Source organism: Notamacropus eugenii, chromosome 2 (genome assembly GCF_028372415.1).
Source record: "Notamacropus eugenii isolate mMacEug1 chromosome 2, mMacEug1.pri_v2, whole genome shotgun sequence".
NCBI classification, from domain to species: Eukaryota; Metazoa; Chordata; class Mammalia; order Diprotodontia; family Macropodidae; genus Notamacropus; species Notamacropus eugenii.
This window is the reverse complement of record NC_092873.1, coordinates 200,060,759-200,084,898: the sequence shown is the minus strand read 5'-3', so window position 1 is coordinate 200,084,898 and position 24,140 is coordinate 200,060,759. Positions and strand designations below refer to the sequence as shown.

General features: G+C 37.4%; 1 protein-coding gene and 1 non-coding gene across 3 annotated transcripts in view; one reads left to right on the top strand and one right to left on the bottom strand.

Annotated features, from left to right (window-relative positions):
- The window catches only part of SLC35F1 (solute carrier family 35 member F1), a 570,025-nt gene that overhangs the window by 129,896 nt on the left and 415,989 nt on the right, over positions 1-24,140 (bottom strand). The gene's annotated exons all lie outside the window — the stretch shown is intronic.
- On the top strand, positions 10,105-10,211 carry LOC140530547 (U6 spliceosomal RNA). Its single transcript, XR_011975983.1, has one exon. It is a non-coding gene; the product is annotated as a U6 spliceosomal RNA (small nuclear RNA).

Genomic DNA, 24,140 nt, shown 5'->3' with positions numbered 1-24,140 from the left:
TCAAAAGAAAAAGAACAGAAAGTGAAAAATAGCATCCTTCTGTAATCAAACAGTATCAGTTCTTTCTCTGGAGGTGGCTGGTATGCTTCATCATTAGTTTTTGGGATTGTCTTAGATCACTGTATTGCTGAGAACAGCCAGGTCATTCAGTTCTTCATTGCACAATATTGCTGTTACTATGTATGATGGTCTCCTAGTTCTGTGTACTTCACTTTGCATTAGTCATATAAGTCTTTCCAGCTTTTGTGAGAGCATCCTGCTTGTCATTTTTTATAGCACAATAATATTCCATAATGTTTGTATATCACAGCTTGTTTAGTCATTCCCCAATTATATCCTTGTATTTTCAAAGGAGAGAGCACACTTGCCAGGAAATGGATTTTTCCTATAGACCAAGTTCAGGGCACCTTTATCCATGATCTGTTTCATGGCCAACTTTAGAATGATGCCCCACAAGGCACGGTGAACAAGATGAAATAAAATAAAACAAAATCTAACATGACTCTGTGACTTAAATTAAAATAAAACCAAATCTAGTCATGAATCTCTGACTAAAATAACTTTTCTTGGTTTCAAGTTTGGTGACAAAGAACAATGAATAAGATAATTCATATTAAAAGTAGAACTGAAAAGATTTCTCCACAATGTTCAAATCTATTTTCTCTTCAATTTATAAACATTTATTGAGTGTCTACCTTGTGCGAAATCCTATTCTGCATCAATATGTAGAGAAGAGCTCTGAGATTTGAGAACATTTGCTTTGTCTTATTGTGAACTCGAGTCTGATCAAAACAAAATAAAATATGAATAAGAAATCTTGAAAAAAATCCTGGTATTTGGGAAATTTCCATAGTTTAGAGAAAATTTAGAAATGTTTTGGACTCTTTGGGAGTTTTAAAGGATAATTTATGAATTTGGATATTATTATTATCTTTAGTATAAAGCTATTTAGATATAAAAAAATAGCTTTCTAGCATAATGCCTTGCACATAAGTAATTAATTTGTATTGAATTGAATGCCTAGCTTTTATTAGCTGAATATAGTGACTGATATCCTCTGACAATGACTAAAGATTTGTCAGTACCATATTAACCCTCCCTAAACCCCTTCCCCCAATCCCTTCAGAGAGAAGCTTTCTGTAGCAAACTGGACCTGAGATGACTGGTCACAAGGAATAATGACCAGCAGGAATCCCAGTGGAGTTACATCATGTAAAGTGGAGGATCACTGGTGGGGAGAGTAAACAGGTGAGGGAAAGGTACAGAGCTCTGCAACTTTGACATCACCACAAAACACTGGTGACTGCAGCATTAGAAGCATACATTATCCCCCCTATACATGAACCCTGGCCACATATATTTCCCATATGTTTGCCCTTCATGAATCTGCCCTGGCAATGTATGTTCCCTACATGTGATTTCTAAGCATATCTACTCTCCCCAATGATGGTGTGTGAATGTATTGGAGAGTATGACCCAGGTTTATGAGACAAATGGTCCAATACTAATTTCCTTCATAAGCCATTTTATCAGATACTTTTATTTTGAAGTAATTGTATTTTTTTTTGACTAACTAGTAAAAGTAAACATGTTGGGGGCATATAGCTTTGAGTGTATGCAAACCTACTGAATACCTTTTGGGTGTAGCATTTGGGGTCATCATTATAGATTTATTTATTCAACATATGATAACACTGCTTCTGGAAAGACACTTTGAACACACATGAAAGGTTGAACATAGAAAATAAATCAAAGGTATATTAAATCCCAAACCCGAGAGTTAAAAAAAAGGTGCTCATTACAAAATTGCCAATAGCTTGATTAATTCATGCAATAAACAGAATACAAAGTTCACCAAAGTAAGCATACTTTATATCCCAATAGATGGTGCAGAAATTATACTTCCACAATGTTCTCAAGCTCCTGTCAATCAAAGGAAAACATTATATGGACCCAAAGGAATGATTAATTTCCCTTACTGTTTTACCAAAGATGGAGCCTGCAGTGTGTGAAAAGTCCAAACACATGTTCTTACATTCCTTTTTCACTTAAAGCACCTGAAATATGTAATACACTCATGTAGCAGTATAAGCCTGGGAGGTGAGAGAATATCTTTTATTTCATTGTAATCATGAAAAGGAATTTTTTTAAAGTGCCACCTGGGGACTTAGCTGTATGGTTCCCATTACCATGGAAGCATACCGGGTCATCAACCCCTTCCCAGGCATTCCTAAGATCTACAATACCAGAATGCTTCTATAGCTCCATATGATGAAGTTACCAGAAGTACCAACGCAATTGTGAAGACTTTCCTAAAATTTTGAAGGGGACAAAAGACTTTTTTCTTGAGAAAAGATGATAGAAGAAATAATCAAAGTCAATGATGGAAGATAAGGATTATAGGTTAAGATTTTAAAGGCATTCTACTTTTAAGAAGGGGAGTAAAGTACTTAATCATTCAAAAATATTCATATATTAATTCATTTGAAAATCTTTATGCAACACCCACGCTATACAGGGTAGCATGCTAGGTACTGCAGGAGGTAGGCTGGCATCTCTGTCCATGAGGTCAGGAAAAATAAGACAAGACCAATACACAAATAATTAGATTACGTAGAAGAATGTAATGAGTGTAGTAAACAGATAAGGGGCCAAGAGGAGAGACAACATGTAGGCAGTAGATCAAGAAAAAAGTTCATTAAGAAAGTGGGCATTTGAACAATTTTTTAAAAGGCAGCACTTGAATCAATGAATCAACAAACATTTATTAAGCACCCCTACTCTGTGACAGACACTGGAGATGTATAAACCACAAGAAAAAAAGACAACAAAGAGTTTGTCCTCAAGAATCTTATATTCTATAGTGGGAGATGACATGTAAGAAATATACTTGTAACTCTATTCAAAATAAATATAAGCTAATTTTAGGGAGAAGTGCAAGGAATGTTCTCATAGAGGAGGCATCTGAGTGGAGTTTTGAAGGAAAACTAGGATCCTGAGAGGCCGAGGTGAGGGGGTGGAGAGTGTATTTCAGACAAGTGAAGATAGTAAGGACACAGAAGTTTGAATGTTTAGGTATAAATTCCAAGCAAGAAGATCAGTTTGGCTGGATGATAGAGAGAGGACAGAGAAGTAATAGATCATTAGGCTGGAAAGGTAGATGGGAGTCAGGTTGGGAAGGGTTATAATGCAAGAACAAAGTTTATATTTCCTTGACACAGGAGCTGGATTTTAACAGATGGAAATGGGTGAGGAGAGTATTTCAAAGGTAGAGAAAACATGAGCACAAGTAGGGAAGAAGAAGAGCCTGAAGTCTTGTTGGGGAACAGCAAATTATTCAGTTTTTCTGGAGCTGAGGGTTCAGAAATGGGAGTAGTGAGACTTAGGTCTAGAAAAGTAGGTTGAGGCCAGAGCATGAAGGTTCTAGGAAACCAGGTTAAAGAATTTACATTGGATTTTGTAGATACTGGGAGCCATTGAAGGTGTTTTGAGCAGAGTGATAGCAATGAGAAAGGAATGGAGGGGATAGACTAGAAAGTCATTCAGAGGTAAAATAGGCAGGACTGTAAAAATATGTAATAAATTATGATTTTTTAAAAAAAAATTTGATTTTGTAGGAACAAAAATTTGCCACACAAAATGCATTGGCCATGATATGGCTGAATGAAAAAGAAATACCATTACAGTATTTATTTGGTTGCTAGAAGGTAGCGTTTGAAGATGATTTGAAACTTATTGGGTGTATTATTATATGCTATGTTATTAATGAAAGCAGTAACAATCCTACTACCTGGTATGGTGCCATTTATTCAGTGGATATCCAATAACTCTTTGTCAAATGAAGGAAGGAAGGAAAGAAAGAGGTTTTTAAGCACAAAGGCTCTAATAGTTCACATTCCTTCCAAAAACATGGGTCAGAGTCACGAAAGGTCTCCCAATAACACTGACTCATACTGTTCTTGTTAACAGTATGAGGTCACCAGGGGTCACCCAAATAGAGAATGAGAATACTGCAAGAGTGTACCAGCCAAGGTGCCCTCTGCTAATGAAACAAGGGGACCAATTATTCCTCTGGCCACATCTTCGTGGAAGACTTTCACTCGTAAAGTGATCCTTCATATTCATGACAATTTTATGCATAACCAGAGGCAAGTGCACACTTCACTTACAGCCACTGCTGAGAGAGAGGGACCATACAAGTTAGCTGAAGCGCTCAGTTTCAATAGACACTTTCATCAAGGCTTAAAATTTCAGGCCATTAGGCCATCTCTCTTTTTTAGAACTTTGAAGGAAATGGTTAAATGTTAAGGGATAACTCTGAGAAGGATGATTGATGATGGAGTAGACTTGGAATTTCAAGTTTTCCAAAAGCTGAAAATTTAACATTGGTGTTATTTGTATGATGCAATTGGCAGCAATGGGACGGGCAGGGGAGGAAGCATTCCCTAGAAGGTGCCGTAGATATCTGTTAAATATTCTGCCCTAGGGCAAAGACATAGTTGTTCTGTCTTAGTTCTGGGGAAAACTGAACTAGAGCTTGTTACTTGGGCAAGAACCAATGTCTCCTGCTTTAGTTAGTGATAAATGCTTTTTGGAAGCAATTTTGGAATGAAATGAACCTATTGGGATATACTCTGAATTCTGTACATTAAGAATTTTCCTTATCTATTTCTTTTGTGTTTCCTTTACTTCATTTTCTTATCCACTAAATGAAGGTAGCTCCTAGGGTTCAATTTTTAGCTTTCAACATAGGGTTCTCAGATTTTTGCAAGGTATTTGATATCCTTGATCACAAATTTCAGAGATGTGAAATGGGTAACACAAGGTAGGTCAATTCAGAACTGGTTGAATGAGTGAATCCAAAGTGTAGTGCTTAATGGAGTGAATTCAACCAGAAGGAATGTAGAGTGTCACAAGGACCTATCATTTAGTGCTCAACATTTTTAACAGACTTGGGTAATGGCCTAGATGACAGGAAACTTGGAGAGACAATCAAATTATTGAATGTCAGAATCTGGATCTCACAAGATCTTGGTAGGATAAAACAAACAAATCTAACAAGATTAAATATAATGTGGATACCTGTAAAATTCTTTATTTTGGCTCAAAAAGTAGGTTGTACAAGTATAGTGTGGAGGGGCAGATTTGGCTTGACAGTGGTTCATAACAAAAAGACCTAGGAATTTTCAAAGATCTTTGTAAGATTCTGATAGTAAAATATGGCAGCTCTCCAAATGAATGCCATCTAAGGTTGATAGAATAGTATTCAGCAAGGGGGATTTTTCACAGCCTATCATACTCTGCCCTGGTTAGATTGTACATGGAGTATTGTCTTTTCTTCTGGATATCACATTTTAGGAAGTACAATGAAACTCTGAAGCATGTTTAGAGGACAGGCCTGTGGAGATCAACTGAAGGAACTGGGCATGTTTAATATGGAGAAGACTTGAGGAGACAGAATGAATTCTCTTCATGCAAGTGAAGGGACTACTGTCATTTGGAAGATGGACTTGCCAGTTTGTTCCTGGAACATGAGCTAAGAGTAGAAAGTGGAAGTTTCAGACTGGTTGATTTTGGTGTGACATATAAAGAAATTTCCTGACAATCAGGCTGGCCAAAAAGTGGAATATGTTGCCTCAAGGAGAAGCAAGTTTTCCATGAATGAAAGGATCCAAGTGCTAACAAGGGTAGCTGGCCAACCCTGGTCTGATCAGATCACAAAAATGGGAAAAAAAATTGTGCCTTTGGATGATACTGCTTTTAGCAAGCACTCATATTTAATACATTTAGTTGTTGGTACCTAAAACAACTTTTCTGTGCCCACGCTGCATTGAAAAACCATTGTTTCCTAGGTTTTCCCTACAAGTCACTTGGGAGTGTATGTATAAAGGTCTTTCCTGTCCCATTGCTAAGCATTTCAGTTCTGATTAAATGTGTTACTTTAAAAATGTATATTTCCTATCTTTTCTTCTACTAAGATGGACACTATGTTTAGATGAATTTAGAGATTGTCTGCCCTGTCCTTTGCTCCTTTCCAGCAAAGATTAGGGCTTGAGCCAACTGAGATGTTTTTTATTCAAAATATCCATGTTGAATCCAGCAGTTTGCATGAGGCTAGAGTTTAAGGGAATGGGGAGTATATATAGACAATGCTTATGACTGGAAAGTTTATTAACAAAAAAAATTAAATAGCTGCTAAATATGACACTGTAGTCTTATGCTTACCACTGTACATTATGTTCAAAGTATCTGTTTATTGAATTGGAGGAAAACACAGTTTTCCACAGTTCTCAATTACATATTATAAAGCACATTAGGATAATACTAACTCTAAATAAGATCTCACAAGGCAGTTAAAAATACAATAATTATTCTAGCCTAATTTCCCAAGTCGAATAGTATCTGAAACATAGTAAACACTTAATAAATGTTTAATTGATTGATAGCGTTATTTCCTATGAGAAACAACATGGTCTGAGTAAAGTGTTGGGCCAGAAAGGCCTGGGTTCAAGTATTGGACCTGAGTACCAACACCAACTAGTTTTATGACCAGGGTAAGTCACTAATCTTTCTCAATCTGTTAAAGTTGGCAATTCTTGTGAGGGGACAGAGTGTTCTCACCAGTAGTTTTCTATACCACAATTTTGGACCAAATTGTGTGCCTGTGTGTGTGCATACATGTGTATATATGTACATATGTGTATTACAATAAATATGCATTTATTATGACATACACAGATACGGATACATATCGTGGAAAGTCACTGTAAGATATATGTGTGTTTATATGTATAATATATATCTTTGAAAAAGGCAATGTGACATAAATGAATGAATATATATTATATGTAGACATGCACATTCATTCATTTATGCACATTATATGTATAATATACCTATATTTGTTCTGAAAGAGGCAGTGGCATGGTGGTTCAAAAATTGGACATATAACCTACAGGAAGTCTTATATTAAAATCCTACTTCTGACACCTATTATCTGTGTGACCCTGGGCAAATCATTCAACTCTTCTGAGTCTTCTCTACTAAGTTTCAAATGGGATATGATTTGCTCTGATGTCCCACATGTGCAAATATTTTTGTACAAATGGATCTTTTCCCCCTTTTTTATGTGGAAGAGGTATTTTGGAAGAAGTAACAAGATAATACCAGTAGTTCTTAATAAGGCTGTTCGGAGTTTTCAGTGAGATAATACACACAAAGTGTTTTCACAGACTTCACAGTTATAATAATTTTGATTATATTACATTTGAAGTTATCACTTCAAGGTCTCCCAGTGCATCCTGGGTCATCTGCAGTCATCCTGATGAATATCTGGTCACTGGATTCAGATGGCTCTGGAGGAAAAGTGAGGCTGGTGACCTGCACAGCCCTCCCTCCCTCACAACAAAGTCAAGTGCAAGTCATGTCATATTTCTCTGATGGCATGGTCTTCTGCGGCAACAAAGGATGAACATAACACAACAACAATTAAAGTATTGTATTAAGATACTCTTGTCTGTGGTCTGCAGCACCTTGAAAAGTTTTGCTGTTTGCTTCGAGGCAGGAAGGTGTGTTTTTGGTAAATGTGATACCTTAAAATAAAATTGCAAGTCAGAGTTCACTGGCAGTTTTCTGGAAGGTGAATAGCAAGGACAGGAAAAAGGCATGTGATTCTTACCATTTGGAAACCAATGTCACACCGCATCAGTGGAAGGTAAATTAGTACTTAAATGAGAAAGAAGCAGTGCTGATGCCACTGTGGAAAGGTGCCCACCTAAAAAAATATGCCCACCGTGGGATTCTGATAGCCATTTATTACAAGACAAATGCATCAGGAAAATGGTGAGTGTGGAGAGCTTAATTATATACAAGGTAAATGACTTAATAGTGGGTTTATGTCACTGCTTCTAGATGGATAGCCCTTGTATGATAAGAAAGAAGTAAATTATTCTAGTTCAAAATGTGAAACCTTTGAACCACCAGCGCCTTTCACGAGTCATGAACATTAATAATCATTCTGATTTGACAAGAAACATTTCTTAACTTCTAAACCTATGAGCTTTGTGTTAAAAAACTCCTCTTTAACACAAACTCAGCTGAAATCTGTGAAAATTGTCTTCCTTTTCTGGATTTCTGTATGCTAGCCCCTTGTGAGGAGGTGAATGTGTAAAATTTTAGATAGCAGTTTTTTGTGCTATATTCCTCTAGAGCATTTCATAGTTCTGATGTGAAATTAATCTAATTATTGTGCCTCGTAGAGCAAAAAGCACCCTCAGTCCCATCCTCCCTTCAAGTTAACAAACGTTTATGAACTGCCTACTATGTGTAAGGCCCTATTTTCCAGTTGTAAAAACATGAATGAGAAAGACCACAACTCTTCAAGACAACTAAAATCCTGTGTAGGAAAATGGGACTTCAGTTGTTAAACACTTTGGGTCTAGAACTAGGGATTGGGAGGATGTCACAGGACCCCTCTTTCCAAAAATAGTTCTCGAGATTGCAGCTACTCACTTAGGGTGATTTTTAGTGCTTCGTGCTTTGTTCAGAAGATCATTTGATCTTCTTGGAAAGAATAAAGGTACAAAAGAATGGTTCTACTTACAAGGATAAGGCAGCCACCATCAATAACAGCCTCAAAGAAGAATCGTACTTCTGCTGTGACTTTAAAAATTTTATGTTGATAATGTTGTTTGATCCCACTTTTAATAGACAGACCTGTCCAATATAGTTAGTTATTTCAAGATATCTCTTTGTAAGTATATGCTAGTGCCTAAAGTATCACATCAAAACTTAAGCTCAGTTAAAACATATTTTTAACTTATAATTGAGAAATAAAACAAAAGAGAAAAAACTTTAAGCTCATCATTTGGTTTAAATGGACTATTCAATAAATCAACCAAGTTTTATTAAGGGCCTGCTATGTGCCAGGAACTGTGCTAGGCAGGACTGTCCAAAGATGAGGAGACAAATGATGGAATACTGACTTTCGGTGACTGGAATATGGAGTATGTGAAGGGGAGAAATGTGAAATTAGTCTGGAAAGGTAGGTTAGAATTAGATTTTGGATAGCTTTAAATACTAGGTAGGAGGGTTACTATTTTGTCCAAAAGAAAATAAAGAGCCCTTGAAGTTTTTGATCTCAAGAGTGATAGAGTGAGGTCTGTCCTTTAGGAAGATGGTTTTGACATCCCACCACAACCATCATCATTACCACTATCTACAAGCATTTATTAAGCACTGGAGATACGAAAAAAGGCCAAAACCAAAACCAGTCACTGACATTAAAGAACTCCCATCGTAATAGGGAAGAAAATATGCAAATGACTGTGTAGATGAAAGATATATGGAAAATACATGGCAGGCATTAAAAAGTAAGACAGAAAAGGCAAGTCAGATTCAGATTCTGTAGGGCCTTGAATATCAGGCTATTTAATTTGGGCTTTATTTGGTAGACGATGGGAATATTTTTAAATAGAGATTATGTGTAAGAACAATCTGAATATTTTCTGCATATTGCCCAGAAAAAGCTGGTTCAATATTAAGAAAACTATAAACATAATTGACCACATCAATAACAAAAACAGCAAAAATGATGACTATCTCAATAGATGCAAAAAAATCTTTTGACAAAAGACACATCCATTCCTTTAAAAACACTAGAAAGCATAGAAATAAAAGCAACTTTTCTTAAAATAATAAGTAATATTTATCTAAAACCAAGCACTAGCATTATTTGTAATAAGGATAAACTAGAAGGCTTCCTAATAAGAGTTGAAATGAAGATGTTCATTATCTCCACTATTATTTAATATTCTAGAAATGCTAGCTGTATCAATAAGACAAGAAGGAAGAATAAGAATAAGCAATGAGGAAGCCAAACCATCATTCTTTTGCAGATGATATGATGGTATATTTAGAGCACCCTAGAGAACCAACTGAAAAAAAGTTTAAAAACGTTTTAAAAGTTAAAACTTTAGCAAAGCTACAGGATATAAAATAAACCACAATTCATCAGCATTTCTAGTTATTACCAACAAAACACAGCAGGAAGAGAAATAAGAGAAATTCTATTTAAAATAATTTCAGACATTATAAAATACTTGGGTGCTCACTTCAGCATCATGTGTACTAAAATTAGAATGAAAGAGAGAAGATTAGAGTGGCCCCTGTGCAAGAACGACATGCAGATTCATGAAACGTTCCATATTATTTAGAAAATAAAAGAGAATAAAGAAATAAAATACTTGGGAGTATACTTGCCAAGACAAATCCCGGTACTATATGGACAGTTACAAAATGCTTTTTACACAAACAAAGACAAATCATGAACTAGAGAAATGTTAATTGCTCATGCATAGACTGAACCAATATAGTAAAAATAATAATTTTCAAATAACAATATATTTATAGCAGCTCTTTTTTGGGGTAGCAAAGAACAGGAAATTTTGGGGATGTCCATCAATTGGGGAAAGGCTGAATAAGCTGATGTATATTATAGTGATGCCATACTACTGTGCTATAAGAAATGATGAGCGCCATGATCTTAGAAAAACATGGATAGACTGTATGAAATAATGAAGAGTGAAATGAACAGGACCAAGAGAATATTGTATACAGTAACAACAATATTGTTTTAAGAACAACTTTGAGTGACTGAGTCATTTTGACTGTTATAAATACCCAAATTAACTATAAAGGACATATGAAGGAAGATGCTATATGTAAGAGCTGATAATAGAAATACGTATAGAACAGCTTTACACATACACATACATTTGTGTCTAAGAGTAACCACCTCTAGGGCAGGGGGAGAGGAGGTAAGAAAAAAGGAAAAAAAGTTACATGATAACTTTTATATTTAAAAAGAATACAAGTTGTACAGAACAGATGTGCAGTTTCATGTACAAGCATCTTTTTTTCTATTCTACTATTATGGAAATGCTTATTTTATTTTTTAAGTTCAGAATAAAGTAAATAAAACATTTAAAATTATAATTTTACCTAAATTTACTTATTCAGTGCGTACTAATCAAGCTACCAAAGTAATTTATAGAACTAGAAAACACATAGTTCATCTAGATTAAAGAACTAAAAGTCAAGTATTTAATGTAAAGGGGGTCAGTGAAAAAAAAATGTGAAGGAAGGTAGCCTAGCAGTACTGGATTTGAAACTATGTTACAGAGGGGTAATTGTCAACATGATCAGGTATTAGCTAAAAAGCAGGGTGGTGGATCAGTGGAACAGTTTCGGTTCATAACACACAGAAGTAAATGACCATAGTCATCTATTGCTTGATAAGTGTGGAGAACCAAGATTTTGGGACAAGAATTTACCATTTAAGAAAAATTGTGGGAAAAACTGGAAAGCAGTTTGGTTGAAGCTAGCCATAGACCAACAATCTCACACTGTATGCCAAAAATAAGGTCAAAATGGATAAGTGATTTAGATAAAGAGGGGAATATCACAAGCAAATTAGGGAAGCATGAAAAAATTTGCCTGTCAAATGCATGGATAAGGAAAGAGTTTGTGATCGAATGAGAGACAGATAAAATCATAGGAAGTAAAATGAATCATTTTGATTATGTGAAGTTAAAAAGGCTTTGCACAAACAAAGCTAATGCAGCCAAAGAAAAGAAGGAAAATTTTTACAGCAAGTTTCTCTGATTAAGGCCTCATTTTTCAAATATATAGGGAGCCAAGTCAAATTTCCAAAAATATGAGCCATTCTCCAGTTGCTAAATTGTCAAAGGATATAAACAGTTTTCAGAAGAAGAAATCAAAGCTATTAATAGTTACATTAAAAATGTTGTAATTCATTATTGATTAGAGAAATGCAAGTTAAAACAATTCTGAGATACCACTTCACATCTATCAAACATTGGCTAACATGAGAGAAAAGGACAATACTGGAAAGAATACAGAAAAAAGGGACACTGATGTACTGTTGGTAAAGATGTGATCTAGTCCCACCCTTCTGTGGAACAATTTGGAACTATCCTAGCACTACCACTACTAGTTCTATATGAAAAAGAGATCAAAGAAAAGGGAAAAGGAACTCATTATACCATATTTCTCAACCATGGAGGTTTCAGCCTATCCAATGGAAGATTTCAGCTCAGTCCATGGCCCCATGTTTTGCTACCAATCCCTGCTTAGGGCTGTTGTAGGAGAAACAGAGTAGCATTCACTTAATTTAGAGAAAGTTCTGGCTTTTCTAGAATTTTTAGAATCCTACCTTTGTTACTTATACTTGTATGACCTTGGGCAAGTCTCTGGATTTCAGTTTTTTCATTCATAATATGAGACAGCTGAATTAGGTGGACTGCAAGATTCTTTCCAACTCTAAGTCTATAATCCAATGATCTCTCTAAGGTACATTTACTGAGAGGAAGTTGCACTTAGTCTTTTTAATGACAAAAACATTTCCCTTCTCTTCTATTTATGTGAGAGTGACCCCATTTGTCTCTTGGCAGTTCCCTGTAATTGGCCCTGATATCTCCACACATTACCAGATGAATCTGTCAGTTTTGTGATTTTTTTTCTCCCCCACAAAGACCTGTATATCAACCAATGCCACATGATATAAAAGCTGCATCTGCACCAACTTTGCCTCAGGACTCATGCCACTCGCTGAGTGAATTCAAAAGACAACATGACAGAAGGTGCCAGGCTGATCTCCCGAGGGCTGACCCTGAGCCCCATCACCAGCGCATCTGTTCTGGGACACACATGGGTCATGTCCAACACAGAAGGCTGGTGAGATGGATAGGCATTGTCATGTACCAGAGGCCCTGGGAGAAGGGAAGGCTGATCTGCAACTCTGTCTTTGTATGTTTCACAGACTTGCTGGTCCATCTTGAGCCACCAAATACAAAGAAAGGAAAGCCAAAGGTCAGATATGCTAAGAATAATGCAATTAATTTCTATAGCACCTTTAATAAAATAAGCTGCAAAGCCTTTTCTTCTCGCACCACCTTTACTGACAATTAGCCTCACTAAAAACCAGACATCAGAGCAATGAAGAGAAAGATGATAGCACCAGCCACTGCTGGGGTGTCTTTTGTCCGAGATCAGAGTATACACATTTCTGTGATTAAATAGGCTTTATCTGGAGGTGGAAAGAAAACTCAAGTTAACAAAATGAGCAGCAGCCTTAAAATGGTAATTACCAGCAAGGTCTGATCTTATATAGAACCCCTTCTGCAGGAAGTTAAATGAAGGCACTTTCTTGGTGCATTCTTTGGCATCCTCAGTACTTCTTGATGTTAAGTCAAATTAATAATAATACTTTACATCTATGTAACATTTTAACGATTACAAAGACTTCACAGCAAAATCATAAATTTAGAGCAGAAGTTACTTCTAAGTCATCGAATCTAATATTTATATTTTACAAGTGAGGAAACTGAAGTCCAGAGAATTTAAGTGACTTGTACAAGGTCATGTAGGTTATAAAGCATTATACCCAGAATTTATACTCAAGTCTTTTAATTCTATTGCAGCTATAGTGGACAGACAGGATAGAGGGGATGAACTCATATTCCTGAGTTCAAATCTGGTCTCAGATATTTTTTTAAAAATTAATTTGTTTTCAGTTCTCAACTTAAAACATAAGTTTTAACTTTTCTCTTCCTCCATCCCTCCTCCCTTCTGGAGATTGCATGCAGTCTTATATGGATTCTACACATACGTTCTTATTGAACACATTTTCACATTAGTCATGTTGCATAGAAGAATTAAAACAAATGGGAGAAACCAAGAGAAAAATGAAAACAAAATAAAACATTACAGAAGAGAAAATATTCTGCTTCATTCTGCGTTCTGATTCCGTAGTTCTTTCTCTGGACATGGATGGCATTTTGCATCAAGAGTCCTTTGGGAATGTTTCAGGTCTTTGCATTGCTGTGAAGGGCTAAGTCTATCAGAAACAGTCTTTGCGCCCTGTGGCTGTTATTGTATATAATGTTCTCCTGGTTCTGCTCACTTCACTGAGCATCAGTTCATATAAGTCTTTCCAGGTTTTTCTGAAGTCCGCCTGTTTGTCATTTCTTATAGCACAATAGTATTCCATTACATTCTTATACCACAACTTGTTTGACCTTTCCCCAATAGATGGGCATTCTCTCAATTTCCAGTTCTTGGCCACCACAAAAAGAGCTGATATAAATATTTTTATACACGTAGAACCTTTTCCCATTTTTATGATCTCTTTGGGATACAGCTCTAGAAATGATATTGCTGAGTCAAAAGGTATGCACATTTTTGTAGCCCTTTGGGCATAGTTCCAAATTGCTCTCCAGAATGGTTGGATCAGCTCACAGTTCCACCAACGATGAATTAGTGTTCCAGCTCTCACACATCTCCAACATTTATCAACTTCCTATTTTGTGTTAGCCAATCTCGTTGGTGTGGTGTGGTACCTCAGAGTTGTTTTGATTTATATCTCTCTAATTAACAGTGACTTAGAGCACTTTTTCATATGACTGTAGATAGCTTTAATTTCTTCCTCTGAAAATGGCCTGTTCATATCCACATATATCAATTGTGTGACCTCAGATACTAGCTGTGTAACCCTGAGCAAGTCACTCAACCTTGTTTGCTTATTTCCTCATCTGTAGAATGTGTTGGAGAAGGAAATGGCAAATGACTCCAGTATTTTTGCAAGAAAATGCCGAATGAGGTCACAAAGTGCTGGACACAACTGAGGGGCAAATGACTTTTGATTCTACCTTCAATGTTCTTGCCACTGTAATCCTACCTTACATACCTTCTCTCACTTGATCTTCACAACAGGTAATATAAATACTTTCTAGGCATTATTATCCAAACTGTGCTGATAAGGAAACTGAGGCTAAGAGAGGTCAAGAGTCTTGATAGCGCAGTTTAGCAAGTCTGGAATGTGGGATAATACACACTTGTCTGAATCATACAGGTAGAAAACCTCAGGTGACATATAAATTTTAAATATATTATATTATTAATTACATATAAATTATATAAACATTCATCAAAATTTGTATAATGTTTTAAGGTTTGCAAAGTATTTCACACTTCTCTGAGCCTCTTGACAACCCTGTGAAGTAGGCATTTTCCCCACTTTATTTACTCCATTATACAGATGAGGAAACTGAAGCAAAGAGAGGCTCAGTGCCTTGCCCAGAGTCACACAAGTTGTGTCTGAGGCAGGATTTTTTAGCTAGGTTGATCTCATTCCAAGTCCAACATTCTAAGCAATGAATCACCTAGCTGCCTAGGTGAAAAGTGTAAAGGGGTATGTACATGTTAGCTATTATTATTATCAATGTCTTGCATTCTTTAGAATCATTTATAGTATCTTCAGGCAGTACTTGCTTCAGTCGGGCTTCCATTACAACTTCAGAAAGTCCTATGTAGTTGTAAATCTAAGAAGCACTTCTCTTGAGGATACTGGCAAAGTAGGATTATTAACTAAGGGCTAGCTAGACCACACAAGTTTGTGACCTGTTTAACAGAGATGATATGTTCTTTGCCAGTAGTCAGCCAGAGCAGAAATCAAAGAATATATATATACATATATATATGAAAATGAAATCCACTCTAATGGCATGGATCTCCTCTGTTACATTATGATGAGGTATCCATATCTAATGTTCACATGTGCACACATAAAGCGGCTGACTCTCCATGACACCCTCAAAATGTTTTGGGGGGGTAGCAGAGGTGCCACTGAAATAACACTGGACTTGTAGTCACAAGTTCCCAGGTTTCTGGATAGTGGTTAGAATGAACTAATGGGATGTAGGGCTACAGACACTATACAAATCTCACTGTGACATAGCTCTGTATAAAGAGACCAGATGACTTTGTAATTTAGAACCAAACAATCATAGAACGTCAGAACTGGAAGGGGTCTTAGAAATTATCTAATTCAATTCCTTCATTTTGCAAATGGGAAAACTGAGACCGAAAGAAGGCAAGAGACTCACTCAGGGTGATGCGGTTAGTAGATAGCAGAGCCAGGTGAGTAATTCAGTTCTCCTGCCTCTTAGTCAATTTTGATATGAAATATTGCTTCCCTTAAATTCTTAGCACAAGATATGGGATCCCAGGGATTTCTTTTACTGATTTAGCCATCCCTATACAAATGAAATCATAGTCTTAGGCCCTAACCCTATCCATACCATCTCTATCCCTAGTCCTATTTCTACTAGATAGCTCAGTTGGTTCGATTTTTAATTTAATGATCTGGACTTCATGTGCCTATTTGAGTGTGGGTTCCCATTTAGAGGCAGCGTATATTAGTTTTTTTTCTTTTTTTTTAATTAAAAACACTTTGTTGCTAAAAAAAAAAAAGCTAACCATCATCTGAGCTCTCAGGGAGTTGTAATCTTTTTTTTTTTTTAATTAAATTTATTTATTTAACTTTTAACATTCATTTTCACAAAATTTTGGGTTACAAATTTTCTCCCCTTTTATCCCCTCCCCCCCCAAACACCAAGCATTCTAATTGCCCCTATGACCAATCTGCTCTCTCTTCTATCATCCCTCTCTGCCCTTGTCTCCGTCTTCTCTTGTGTCTTGCAGGGCCAGATAGCTTTCTATACCCCTTTACCTGTATTTCTTATTTCCTAGTGGCAAGAACATTACTCGACAGTTGATCCTAACACTTTGAGTTCCAACTTCTTTAGCTCCCTCCCTCTCCGCCCCTTCCCTTTGGAAGGCAAGCAATTCAATATAGGCCAAATCTGTGTAGTTTTGCAAATGACTTCCATAATAGTTGTGTTGTATAGGACTAACTATATTTCCCTCCATCCTATCCTGTCCCCCATTACTTCTATTCTCTTTTGATCTTATCCCTCCCCATGAGTGTCGACCTCGAATTGCACTCTCCTCCCCATGCCCTCCCTTCTATCATCCCCCACACCCTGCTTGTCCCCTTATCCCCCACTTTCCTGTATTGTGAGATAGGTTTTCCTACCAAAATGAGTGTGCCTTTTATTCTTTCCTTTAGTGGAACGTGATGAGAGTAGACTTCATGTTTTTCTCTCCCCTTCCCTCTTTATCCCTCCACTAATGAGTCTTTTGCTTGCCTCTTTTATGAGAGATAATTTGTCCCATTCCATTTCTCCCTTTCTCCTCCCAATATCTTTCTCTCTCACTGCTTGATTTCATTTTTTTTTCAAGATATGATCCCATCCTCTTCAATTCACTCTGTGCACTCTGTCTCTATGTATGTGTGCGTGTGTGCATGTGTGTGTGTGTAATCCCACCCAGTACCCAGATACTGAAATGTTTCAAGAGTTACAAATATTGTCTTTCCATGTAGGAATGTAAACAGTTCAACTTTAGTAAGTCCCTTATGACTTCTCTTTGCTGTTCACCTTTTCATGGTTCTCTTCATTCTTGTGTTTGAAAGTCAAATTTTCTTTTCAGCTCTGGTCTTTTCATCAAGAATACTTGAAAATCCTCTATTTCATTGAAAGACCACTTTTTCCCCTGAAGTATTATACTCAGTTTTGCTGGGTAGGTGATTCTTGGTTTTAGTCCTAGTTCCTTTGACTTCTGGAATATCCTATTCCATGGCCTTCGATCTCTTAATGTAGAGGCTGCTAGATCTTGTGTTATCCTGATTGTATTTCCACAATACTTGAATTGTTTCTTTCTAGCTGCTTGCAATATTTTCTCCTTGACCTGGGAACTCTGGAATTTGGCCACAATGTTCCTAGGAGTTTCTCTTTTTGGATCTCTTTCATGCAGTGTTCTGTGGATTTCTTGAATATTTATTTTGCCCTCTGGTTCTAGAATCTCAGGGCAGTTTTCCTTGATAATTTCATGAAAGATGATGTCTAGGCTCTTCTTTTGATCATGGCTTTCAGGTAGTCCCATAATTTTTAAATTGTCTCTCCTGAATCTATTTTCCAGGTCAGTTGTTTTTCCAATGAGATATTTCACATTATCTTCCATTTTTCCATTCTTCTCGCTTTGTTCTGTGATTTCTTGCTTTCTCATAAAGTCCTTAGCCTCCATCTGTGCCATTCTAATTTGGAAAGAACTATTTTCTTCAGTGAGCTTTTGAATCTCCTTTTCCATTTGGCTAATTCTGCTTTGGAAAGCATTCTTCTCCTCATTGGCTTTTTGAACCTCTTTTGCCAATTGAGTTAGGCTAGTTTTCAAGGTGTTAATTTCTTCAACATTTTTTTGGGTCTCCTTTAGCAGGGAGCTGATCTGCTGTTCATGCTTTGACTTCAAGTCTCTCATTTCTCTTCCCAGCTTTTCCTCTACCTCTCTAACTTGATTTTCTTAATTCTTTTTGAACTCTTCCATGGCCTGAGCCCATTGGGTGTGCTGGGACACAGAAGCCTTGATTTCTGTGTCTTTGCCTGATGGTAAGCATTGTTCTTCCTCATCAGAAAGGAAGGGAGGAAATGCCTGTTCACCAAGAAAGTAATGTTCTATAGTCTTATTTCTTTTCCCTTTTCTGGGCATTTTCCCAGCCAGTGACTTGAGCTCTGAATATTTTCCTCACACCCACCTCGCCTCCTGATCCTCCCAGCCAGCGTTTGGGGTCTGAGATTCAAATGGTGCTTCCAGCCTCAGGGCTTTGGGCGGGGGCAGGGCTGCTATTCAGTGTGAGATTAAGATCAGGTACTGAGGTCGGGGCAGGGCTGCCTCTCAGGCTCAGTTCCCTCAGGGGGTTTATGCACAGACCTTCCACAATGGATCCAGGCTCCTGCCCCCTTGGGGAGCCCTGGTCTGCAGCTGCCTCTCAGCTTCTACCTCCCGGGGGGGCCTGAGTTATGGGGGCACCCCACTCCCCTCTCGACCTGCCAAAGAGACTCTCTCACCGACCCCCGTCACCTGTGGGTGGAGGGACTTGTGCGGCCGCTGGAGATCCCGTCCCTGAAGCCTGCTCGGATCTGTATCTCTCGGTGCCGTGGCCACGGCAGGTCTGGGCTGGGCTCCCAGTCCTGGCACCCAGTCTGCAGCGCGAAGGACCCCCCGCGAGAGGTTTGCAGGTCTCTCCTGAACAGAAATCTCCCTCGCTCCAATATTCCGTGGCCTCCGGGTGCAGAATTTGCCGTGAGTTACTTCCCTGTAGCCGTTCTATGGGTTGTGGGTTCAGAGCTATGTGTATGTGCGTCTTTCTACTCTGCCATCTTCGAGTTGTCGGCAGCGTATATTAGTCAATGGAGTTAAATAAGTAATGGGTTTAAATTCTACCTCAGACACTTGCCATTTGAGGTTGGAAGCCCAAAGAAGTGGTTGGGGCAGGAGGTGGCTGGGGCAGGAGGTGGAGACTTGGAAGGGAGGTCTATGTACAACAAGGCTATTTGGTATTTTGACTCACTTGCTCTAGGCAAATAGATGATCATACAAACTTTGACCCACTGAAAATTAAAACTTTGTTTAGGACAATGTGAATGGGAATGAGTCGGTCCTTTGCATGCAATACTCCCTGACTTGGAGCTGATGTGGAGAGATTTGGAGTGGAGCACTGCATTAACAGTTGGGAGACTTGGAGTTCCCATCCCAAATCTGTTGCAGATTTGATAAAATAGACTTGTCTTACTTTTACCATATGTAAAATCTGACACCTTTTGCTATCTTATCAACCTCTGAAATCAGAGGCATAATGAGGATTAATGTGGCAATAATATCTGATACATTTTGAAGTCTTCAAAGAAGATAATGAGGAAATATAGGCAGTATAGTAATTAGATTAGTGGCAGATGCAAAATAACGCTCATTAAGCCCCATTCTGTAGGATCTCTATGAAATAAATCTTGAGCACTTGCTATGTGGACCTTGAGAATAATGAATTTTCACCTTCTTTTTACCATTGCCCAAATCCTAAATTTTTAGAGACTTGTTCATAGTGAATGCTACATAAAGATTTGTGAAATTAATTGAACTCTGCCCTCTGTTGCCTTAGAAAATTATACCATTCCCTTCCCACATCAATTCAACTATAGTTATCTCTTCTCTAGTATGGAAACCAGTAACTCACCTGCGAATCATATCAAATTTGTGGATCCCCTCACACAGATTTTATAGAAGGTAATCAATTACTTCTGGGCAGCAAGGATGGGGCAATTTCAGGAACTGAAGAGAGGACATTTATGATAGCTCTCTGGCTGTAACATGCTACAGGTTGACTTTACTCACTGGTTCTATTTTCGAAAGGTGGTGCTTTGGAGGAAATAGAGCACTAAACCTGAAGTTAGAAAAAGCTGGTTTTGAATCCCACCTCCAACACCTGGAGACAGCTAGGTGGCACAGTGGAGAGAGCATTGGGGTTTAGTTCAAATCCACCCTCAAACACTTACTGGCTGTGTGACCCTGGACAAATCATTCAACTGCTGTCTGTCTCAGTTTCCTTAACTGTAAAGTGGAAATCATAATAGCATTTACTTTACAGGGTTGTAATATAAGCTCCCAGAGGGCAGAAGATTTTATATTCCTGGCACAATTCTGCCACACACATAGTAAGAGCTTACTAAGTGTTTGTTGATGGAAAATGAAGGGACTCTATTTGACAACCATTTAGCAATTAGTGACATGTTACTTCTGACAGTTGACACTGAGAAAAAAATTATACTTTCATAAACAAAATACTGCTGTGACCAACCTCAAGATCTGGCATCACAACTTTGAAGGGCCTGATGCCCAGCTATGGCCATGATGAATGAACCATCAGTATCAGCTCCTCTTCCAAGAGCCTTTTGTTTTTCTCATCACCATGCGTATCAGGTTCTGTTATTCTCCTACTTCTTTATGCATGTTACTCCTACCCCAGGTAGAGAATACTCTCATGAACTCCTCATCCCTCAACCTGGAATCAAAGGAACTGATGAACAGCGTTGGAACAGTCATTCTTTATGCCTGGAGTGCATGTAACCATATAGAGGCAAGAGAAAAAGGGAAAAAGGAAGGTGCAGGTGCTGGCTCTGGGCACTGACCCTTTGGAATTCTGGTCTGGTGGGAGCCTGATGTAGTGGATGGAGTGCTGGGCTTAAGTTAAGAAGATCTATGTTTGAATCTTACCTCCAACATTTGCTAACTGTAAGAACATGGACAAATCTGTTACCTGCTCTGAACCACAGTTTCCATGCTCTACTCAGTTACTATCAGTTATTTTTGTTGAGAATCTCATCATTTTCATCTTTTCCAATGGAGTTAAGTTAGAAACTGTACTAGGACAAATCACTATCCTATTATTCTTTTATGTATAATGTTCTGTGAACTACTGCACAGGCAAGTAAAAGAATTAAATTTTAAAATGAACATACCTGTTTTCTCTTCCTTCTATCCCACCCTACTGGGAAAAAAGAAAAACAAATTCCTCCTAAGAAATAAACACAGTCAAGCAAAACAAATTCTCTCTTTGGTTATGTAATATCTCCCTCTCTAACTAATTTTTCATCCTAAATCTATTATCTCTCATTCAGGGAGAGATAGCATACTTTATTACCAGTCCTCTGGAATCATGGAGGGTCATTGAATTAATTAGCATTCTTACTGCTTTCAAAGTTGTTTATTTTCAGTGGTTATTGCATAAATTGTTCTCCTGGTTTTACTAATTTCATTTTGCATCAGTTTATAAAAGCCTTCAAAATTATCCAAGGAAATAGATGATTTCAAAGATATATGGAAAGGGTTTTATGAACTGCTGCAGGGAGAAATGAGCAGAACCAGGGCAATATATACCATGACATCAATATTATAAAACAGTTGGTTTTTGTAATTGAAACAAAACATTGAGATATAAATTATCCCTACCATCTTGTCTCATGCATGGTTTTGATTACTTTTGCTGTGTCTCTATTTTGAGAGCTTTAAAATTGTTATTTTGTTCTCATCTTTTTCTATAGAGTTCAGATAGAAATGACCTTGGTATCTATACCTATCTATCCATCCAAATCTGTTTTTGTTTATTGCAAAGTTCCAAAAGTGCACACTGAATAACACTCTGTAAGTATTAATTGCTTCAAATGTGTTCTTGTCATTGGGCTTTGATTTCAGGATAGTGGTAAGTTACTTCACAGTCATGGCTGTGATAATATTATGCATGTTATTATTCATAACAATGATCAATTAATATTAAAAGGTAGGTGTCTTTGGCAGATGGTCACCAATAATATGAAATTGGCCAACACAATTCTGAAGTAGTAGAGTGAATGATTATGGTTCTAGAGAAAGTGAGAGTTGGGAGGGCACTCTAATAGAGCAAGCCTAGGTCAAGGAAGGAAAAAAGGAAGGAAGGAAAGGAGAAGGGAAAAAGGTAGAAAGAAGGAAAATGGGAAGAAAGAAAGCTATTATCCCCATTTTACAGTTGAGGAAACTGAAGAAGCAGAGGGTAAGTGGCTTTCCCACGGTCACACATCTGGTAAACATCTGAGGCTAGATTTGAATTCAAGTCTTCTTGATTCTAGTTCCAGAATCCTATCTGTGACATTTCAAGTTGCTCTTGAAATTCTTTCTGAGATTTTGTTTTTAAATATAGGTTCCTTTTGGCTCTATACATATATTCATGGAGCACTTGACATATTTTACATTTCTTGGAAAAAGTGACTTCTGCCATGCCATGCATTTGCCTGTCTGGGGCTATAGAATCAAGTAGTGTAGAGACTACAGCAGTGTAGAAATTAAACGAGGGGGAAGTGTCAGACTCATCTGGGCATGGTGTGTCAGGAACTGCCATCTGGGATCTATCTTTTCCCCCCTTTTGACTCCAGAGGTTTTGGCCTTAGCAAGAAGATTCCTTGGTCCCAAACTTCAAGCGCAGTTTAAAATAATTCCCTAAAGGCAGGTATTATCCTGTTTTTGTCTTTGTAGCCCCAGGACCTAACACAGTACCTTGAACTTGGGAGATGTGTAATGGTTGTTGAACTGATTTGAAATAAACTGTGTAAAGACATAAATCCTTTTTGTCTCTTTTCCATATTCTTGCTTTGTTTTGTATATGCTTTTGATTATTTTTGTATTAAAATCAAAATTTCATGAAAAGAAGTTATCTGGTATTCTGGTATTTTTTAAGCTAATATTTCTCTGAAAGTAATCAGGGTATATTTTAAACCTGTGGGTTTGATGAATATGCTCCCTGTCTTTAAGGATAAATCTGTGCATTTGAGATATACTGGGCTCAATATGACAAAGATATGCTATTGCCAAATCTTTTTTAAAATTCTATTTTAGAAACTATAGTTCTGGAGAAGCTAGAGAAACAGACTCAGTAACAACCTGAGCTCATAAGAGTTTTCTAATATACATAAAAATCAGTTGCTTCTACCCAGTTGGCCATCATGTTCTACCATTATACACAAACTTGAAAAGTGGGGAAATTATTGACTCCAATAAACCCAAGTTCTCCTGAATTTGTAAAAATAATTAACCACATAGAATATGGACTGTATATCATTCAAAACGTCATGTTTTTCTACATCTATCAATCTATCAACTGTTTACTTTCTCTTGTAGAGTAAGAAAAACCTGCCTGTCATTTCCTATCATGGCCACATGTCTGAAAGGAGCTTGTCTGCCTGGTTCCTGTTATGACAAGAATCTATTCTGAAAGACTCATGCAACTCTCCTACCCTTCATGGACCACCATTGTCTGGATAACTTTGTTGCCTAGCAACACGTTCCATCTTTTCTGTGCAGGCAAATAACCTTTAATGTGCAGTCGAAAGTACTTCTTTGGTCTCTCTTTCATTATTAAAAATTGGGGAAAATGCCCTTTTCTCATATGCATGTTAAATTACCTCTCTCTTTTTTTTTGAGATATAAGACAGCATAGGAAAATTCAATGTGCTATTCTCAGAGCTTTTCTTCCTCATCTGCCTCAATACCTTGCTGTCTAGCCAAATATAGATTCCCTGAGGAACAGAACACATCTGAAAGTGCCAGCTCACAAAGTAGTTGTCAGCTTATTTTTTTCGTCAACTTCTAAATGAACTATGCCTCAAAGTCTGCCTTCAGCATTCCAGAGCTGTTCAATAGTTAGGCTTTCAAATGCTTCCTAGAGAAGCATATAGAGATCCTATACCAAGAGTACATAAAGGAAGATGCCATGACAGAGACTATTCACTAAGACTGAAGTAAGTGCTAGTCAGTCCATTATGATAAAAGGAATTTTGATGGGTTTCGATGAGTAAAGTCTG